The following is a 7,867-nucleotide window of genomic DNA, read 5'->3' as shown; positions in this document are numbered from 1 at the left end:
TCAACATGAGTCGGCCAGAGGTATACATATATCCCCTTCCTTTTGAACCTCCCTCCCATCTCCCTCCCCATCCCACCCGTCTAGGTTGATACGGAGCACCTGTTTGAGTTTCCTGAGCCATACAGCAAATTTCTGTTGGCTATCTACTTAGTGACTTGTTTTTATAAAAGGAAATGTTTATTATAGAAGATGCAAGCATGGCAGAACATCTCCCAAATCCTCTGAATTACAGTTGGCAGTTGGTGAACATCATCCCAGACAGGTTTTTCATCGTATAGAAGGATAGAAGTTTAAAGAGAAATGGCTCTTTCTTTGGTGGTAACTCGGGGTTTATTTATTTATTTTGGGGGGGTTTATTGTATTTATTCTGGTTGCCCTGGGTCTTTGCTGTGTACAGGCTTCTCTAGTTGCAGTGAGTGGGCTCCTCATTGCTGTGCCTCGGTGCGGAGCATGGGCGCAAGGCGCCCGGGCTTCAGTTGTTGCTTCATGTGAGCTGGGTAGTTGAAGTCTGCAGGTTCTGGAGCTCTGGCTCAGTAGTTGTGACACCCCGGCTCAGCTGCCCCGCAGCGTGTGGGATCGGCCCAGACCAGGGTTGACACCCATGTCCCCTGCATTGGCAGGCGGATTCCCAACCACTAGACCACCAGGGAAGGCCAGGATTTACTCTTAACAACTTTCCAGTATACCGTATAGCCGTCGTCATGTTGTATACGTGACATTCCCAGTACTTTACTTATCTTATAACCGGAACTTTGTACCTTTTGACCACTTTCATGTAATTCCTCCATCCCCCACCCTCACCTGGTAATCACAAATCTGATTGCCTTTTCTATGAATATAGTTTTTGTTCTGTTTGGTTTAGATTTGGCATATAAATAAGATTATGTAGTATTTATCATTGGAGAAGGCAATGGCACCCCACTCCAGTACTCTTGTCTGGAAAATCCCATGGACAGAGGAACCTGGTAGGCTGCAGTCCATGGGGTCTCCAAGAGTCGGACACGACTGAGCGACTTCACTTTCACTTTTCACTTTCATACATTGGAGAAGGAAATGGCAGCCCGCTCCAGTGTTCTTGCTTGGAGAATCCCAGGGACGGGGGAGCCTGGTGGGCTGCCGTCTATGGGGTCGCACAGAGTCGGACACGACTGAAGTGACTTAGCAGTAGCAGCAGCAGTATTTATTACTTTTTTGGGCTGTGCATGTGGCATGCCAGATTCTAGTTCCCCATCTAGGAATCAAACCTGTACCCCAACCTCTAGGAAAATCCCTACGTAATATTTCTGTTTGACTTATTTCACTTAGCATAATGTCCTCAAGATCTGTCCATCTTATTACAAATGGCAATTAGATAAGTGAACTCTTTGCCAGGGCCAACCTCAGGAGAGGCAAACAGGGCGCTCTCTACAGGGACCAAATTTAAGGGGCAACAAAAAAACTCATAAATAATACTTTAATGCAGTATTTTAAAAATTAAAATTAATGTAAAAATCCATGATGGAGTAGAGTAACAGTTTTTAAAGATTTTTATTTTTTTCGGTTGTGGACCATTTTCAAAATCTTTATTGAATTTGATACAGTATTGCTTGTGTTTTATGTTTTTGTTTTTTGGCCCCAAGGGGATCTTCGCTTGCTGATCAGAGATCAAATCTGCACCCCCTACGTTGGAAGGTGAAGTCTTAACCACTGAATTTCCAGAAGTGAAAGTCGCTCAGTTGTGTCCTACTCTTTGCAACCCCATGAAGTGTAGCCTGCCAGACTCCTCTGTCCGTGGAATTCTCCAGGCCAGAATACTGGAGTGGGTAGCCATTCCCTTCTCCAAGGGATCTTTCCAACCCAGGGGTTGAACCCAGGTCGCCCGCATTGAAGGCAGATTCTTTACCATCTGAACCACAGGGATGCCCCTAAAATTGCCAGGGAGGTCCCCAAATAGTAACATTTTAGATTCTGAAAGCATCTGTATGAATCCCCCACCACGACCCCATGTTTGCCTCTGGCCACAGTGTGAGTGGACACAGCGCTGTCCTCGCAGGTGTCATTCTGTGGTTTCTTGTCTCCTCCGATGACTCATGATGCCTCATTTAAGGCTTGTGTGTTTTATCGCTTTAGATTGTGAGCTGCTCTCTTTCCTTGGAACTTAATCTTTGGGAGAACTTTGAATCTTTGATGGAAGTGACCTACCTGTAGAGAGAATGTATATTTGCTTTCTGCCAACCCGAGGCTGCACTAGGAACCTGGGAACCCTTTGCATTTTGTGAAAGTTTTCTTAAGCTCCTCAAGTGGGTGAATTGCAGTACAAAGTATGGAAGGGCTGGGTTGTCGTTTCAGGTTTTCAAGAAAGATTATTTTTTCCTTCCAGTCAAGGTTGAGCCAGGCACATTCCCTTGCTCCTTCCTTCCTAAAATGGGTTTGGGTTTTGGTTTTCATGTGTCTTTATACTGAGCTTGCAGGAGGCCCTGATTATGTGCCGAAATCTCCCACTATCTCGGTGGAGGCTTGGGCTTTATCTCCTGTCCGCTGTAGCCCAGAAAACAGTCTGGACAAAACTCAAGGTCTCCTGTGTTTCACAGTAACCCTTGGGGAGAAAAGCTGACTTAGGTGCTCACTTACCTCCCAGGCTTCCCGAGTTTACTGCATTTTCGGCCTCTGTAGAAATATTTCTATTTACTCCAGCTCAATAGTGTTTATTTTCTTTCTTTCTTTTTTTTTTTTTTACAAAATATTTAATCCACAAATTTAGTCTTTTCAAGTAGGAAAGCTATGTAGGCTCTCTAGTCAGCCGACGGCCATCCTACCTCGCAATTATGGCTTTTATCCTTTTTTGGTCAGGTTTTATAATATTTACTTTCTGTTCTGCAAATATAATCCCTGCAGTTATGCCCTCTTATCGATGTATTTAAATGGCTCATCTTTAATCTTATCACTGCTCCTTCCCTATCATCTTTTTTATTCATCTCTCTAGGATGTTTTTCAGAAAGGGCTCATAATTGCTTCATTATAGTCCCTGAATCTTTTATTTTTGAAACTCTTCTGTAGCCTTCAAAACTGAAAGCATATCTTGGCTGGATATTTCTTTCTGTCATACTTTTGTGGACGTTGCTAGATTTTTGTATTGGTCAGAGTTCTCCAGAGACTCAGTAGCATGACTATGTATGTGTATATGTATATATTTTGGAGGCTGAAAATGGATGATTTTCATGATCATCCATTTGCAAGTTGGATACCCAAGAAAACCAGGGGTGTTTTCAGCCCAAGTTCAAAGGCCTGAGAAGATTAGATGAGATGTCCCAGCTCAACCAAGTGAGGCTGGAAAGAAAAGGGGTGACTTTCTCCTTCCTCCATCTTTTGTTCTACTCAGGCCTTTGATGGATTGAATGATGCCCACGCACACTGGGGAGTGCCATCTGCTTTACCGGGTCTACGAGTTCAAATGCTAATCTCATCAAGAACACCTGTACAGACACACTCAGAAATAATATTGAACCTGGGCACTTTGTGGTCAGTCAAGTTGACACATAAAATAACCATGACCAGTCCACCCCTTTTCAATTTGTACCCCATGCATCTCTTTAAACCATATTTAATCTCCAAATAAAGATAATAACAAGATCATAATTCCATATACAAGGGTCATGTGTACAGCTGAAAATACACTAACCCCTTCCCCAGCAAAAGAGGTAAAGTCTTTGAGTGGTATTTACTCTTCTTGATATGCCCTAACTTAATACTCTGAGGTAAAATTAACGATACTTGAAAGCTATGATAGCTTCCCTGATAGCTCAGTTGGTAAAGAATGTGCCTGCAATGTAGGAGACCCCGGTTCAATTTCTGGGTCAGGAAGATGTTTTGGAGAACGGATGGGCTACCCTCTCCAGTATTCTTGGGCTTCCCTTGTGGCTCAGCTGGTAAAGAATCTACCTGCAATGTGGGAGACCTGGGTTCGATCCCTGGGTTGGGAAGATGCCCTGGAGAAGGGAAAAGCTACCCACTCCAGTATTCTGGCCTGGAGAATTCCACAGACTGTATAGTCCATGGGGATGCAAAGAGTTGAACGTGACTGAGCGACTTTCACTTTTCACTTAAAAGCTATGATGTAAAGTCAATACATCTTCACTTACATGATAAGGTAATAAGAGAGGAAAGAAAACAGAGATACACATACAAATACATATTATCAAAAAATAAAATCTTCATAACAGTTATAGCTATAACTAGCCATGTGTTCATGTGAAGTCGCTCAGTTCAGAGGTGGCATTTCTAACTACCTTCTTCTAACCATTCTGTAATGTCTTTACCTTCAGCAAGCACCTCAGGTGGTTGTGATTCTTTACTTGGTGGGATGACCCAAACCTTCATTTTTGAATCTTTTTCTTTATCTATAATATTTATTTATTTATCTATTTTGCCACACCACACAGCTTATGAGATCTTAGTTCCCTGACTAGGGATAGAATCTGGGCAGTGAAAGTGCTGAGTCTTAACCACTGGACCACCAGAGAAGTCCCCAAACCCTCATTCTTGAAGGGTTTTAGACCATTACTAATCCTTCCGCCGCGCGATTGTTGTCGTTTTCCATTGACTTTAATTGCAGGACATGGTAATACTAAGAGATGCCCACACACACTCTTCCTTACCTCCATGGTCGATAGTAGTCCAAGTAGTCCTGCTTGGCAGTCAGGATCTATCACTCTAGCCAGCCAACATCATAACTCTCTTCTTTGCCTGTTGAGTCATGAGATGCCCAAAGTGGCTGGGTGGCAGTCTTAACTTCAAGTTCAATGAAATCTTTATTGGGCCTCCTGGTGGAAGCATCCTTCCCTCTGGAAGAAGACGTCTAGGTCAGCAGAGCATAAAGTCACAGGAACAGGAAGCAAAACTCTTGCTGATGAGTCATTAGGGGAAATCGTGTGCCACTCCCTTGATTCCTGGACCCATGAATCCTGGCTATCAGAGAAGCACCACCATATATCTAATGCTGATTCAGAGCGCACACAGCCTCCTGGAGCACCTTGCCCCAGTCCTGGAACTGTGAAGTGAGTTCTTCTTTTTCTTTTCTTAATTGTATTATTCATTTTTGCCTGTGCTGGTTCTTTGAGGCTGCACGAGGGCTTTTCTCTGGTTGTGGTGAATGAAGGGCTACCCTCCAGTTGCGATGTGTGGGCTTCTCGTTGCAGTGGCTTCTCTTGTTGCAGAGCAATGGCAGTAATCGTGGTGCATGGGCTTAGTTTCCCCAGGGCATGTAGGATCTTAGTTCCTGGACCAGTGATTGAACCCATGTCCCCCGCATTGGCAGGCAGATTCTTTAGCACTAGATCACCAGGGAAGTTCCCCAGCACAGTTTTAAACTTATCTGACTCTGGTTTCCATGCTTGCTCTGTCTCTTCAAACTGTTCTAACTTTTCGTATGCCTTGTAAATTGTTGCTGAAAGCCAGACAAGATGCACTGGGTAAAAGCAATTGCTATAAACAGGCCTTCAGTGATGTTGCCTTGAGGTCTGTGGGTAGGGGAAGGGAAGCATTCTACAGCCTATGAGTAGGGCTCGCTATTTTAGCGAGCCGATGCCCTGGGCTACAAACTTCACTGGTGTTTCTCCAGTTTGGGGGATGGGATTGTTAGAGAGCGCTAGGATTGGGTATTTCCTTTCTCCCAGGTGGGTTAGGCTCTGGTAAAATAGCTTCTCTTGAGGGCAGATCTCATGAAGAACAGAATGCTCTGAGGGTGTCTCCAAATGGCTGCTTTTCCTCTCCTCCAGACAGAAGAAGAAGATTTTTCTCTGATCGTCACTTTAAGAATCTGGTGGAGTTCCTGGAGGTAAAACTCACAGAGAAAGGGCCACTGCATCTAAGCCTGGGCCCCCTGGAGTTTTAAACCCTTAGGTTTGTCCACACGGAGCCTCCGGTAATTCAGTGGCGGGGGGTGTTTCGTTTGTCTTTTTTTTTTAATTTTGGCTGCATTGTTCAGCATGTAGAATCTTTGTTTCCATACAAGGATTGCACTCGTGCCCCCTGCAGTGGAAGTGAGGAGTCTTAAATTCTGGACCACGAGTGTTTTGATATTCCTACCCTAATGGGGTTCTAGTGGAGGCGTCTGTTCACATGTTTCTGCTCTGGTTAAGTTGTAATTCTTTGTATGTTCGTGTCTATCTCTCCAGCTGGGAGGGTGGGCAGGCAGAGGCTTATGCTCTGACCCCAATTCTCTAATGGATCTAAAAAAAAGGTGTTGATTCATTTTGTTGGGCTTTCTACTCTTTAGAATGGAGTGACAACTTCCAAGCTCCTTACATGCCAGACGGGAAGCTGGAAGTCTCTCTCTCTCTTTAAATGGCAGCTTTATTGAGATATAATTCATATATAACAAACCTCACCCTTTTAGAGTGTAAAATTCGGAGGTTTTTAGGATATTCACAAAGTTGTGCAATCCTCTGTATGTTGTGTTGTGCTCAGTCGTGTCCAACTGTTTGCGACCCCATGGACTGTAGCCCGCCAGGCTCCTCTGTCCATGCGGATTCTCCAGGCAAGAATACTGGAGTGGGTTGCCATTTCCTACTCCAGGGGATCGTCCCGACCCAGGAATCTGACTCGTGTCCCTTGGGTCTCCTGCATTGGTAGGCAGATTCTTTACCACTGAGCCACCTGGGAAGCCCTCACCACTATCTAATTTCAAAACATTTCATCACTTCAAAAAGAAACCCCATTAGCAATTGTTCCCATTCCCTCCTCCACCTCACCTTACCCAACCACTGCTTTGAGTCTCTAGAGATTTGCCTATTCTTGATATTTCACATAAATTGAATCATACACTATGTGGTGGTTAGCTTCTTTTATGTAGCATAATGTTTTCAAGGCTCATCCATATGGTAACATGTATCAGTACTTCATTTCTTTTTATGGTAGACTAATATTCCATTGTATAACCGTACCACATTTTATGTATCAGTTCATCAGTTTATGGACATTTTTGCTGTTTTCACTTGGGGGCTATCATGAATAATGCTGCTATGAACATTCATGGACAGATTTTTGCGTGAACATGTTTTTGATTTTCTCGGATATATACCAGAGAGTGGAATTGTCAGGTTATGTGAAACGCTTGTGTTTTACCATTTTAAGGAACAATACTTACTGGTCATTTGTACATCTTCTCTAGAGAAATGCCTGTTTAAACCCTTTGCCCATCTTTAAATTCAGTTGTTTGTCTTTTTATGATTAGGCTGTAAGAGTTCTTTCTCCTGGATACAGTCGCAGAGACATGATTTGCAAATAATGGGTTGTCTTTTCACGTTTTTCATGGTATTCTTTCAAGCAAAATAGTGTTTAATTTTGATGAAGTCCAATTTATCGAATTAGTTTTTCTTTAACTTTTTTACTTTTGGTTTCATATCTCAGAGATCGTTGCCTAACTCAAGGTCACAAAGACATAGGCCTGTTTTTCCTTCTAAGAGTTTTATAGTTTTAGCTCTTACATTTAGATCTATGATCTATTTGGGATTAACTTTTGCATATAGTGTGAAGTAGGGATCTAACCTCATTTTTTTTCAAGTTGGAGTACAGTTGCTTGGCCGTGTTGTGTTAGTTTCTGCTGTGCAGCAAAGTGAATCAGCTATGCATATACATATAATGCTCTTTTTTGGGTTTTCTTCCCATTTAGGTCACCAACTTCATTCTTTTAGATGTGACACTCTAGCTGTCTCAGCAGTATTTGTTGAAAACACATTTGACTTGGCATCCTTGCTACAAACTGGTTGGGCATAAATGTGGGGATTTACACCTTGCGAATTCTTACACATTTTTTTGTTGTTGCTGTTGTTAAAATGTATTTTCTGTATTTTTAGTTTTGGCTGTGCTGGGGCTTCGTTGCTCCTCAGGC

The sequence above is a fragment of the Oryx dammah genome, unplaced genomic scaffold, assembly GCF_014754425.2.
Source record: "Oryx dammah isolate SB20612 unplaced genomic scaffold, SCBI_Odam_1.1 HiC_scaffold_8, whole genome shotgun sequence".
NCBI classification, from domain to species: Eukaryota; Metazoa; Chordata; class Mammalia; order Artiodactyla; family Bovidae; genus Oryx; species Oryx dammah.
This window is presented reverse-complemented; position numbering follows the sequence as displayed.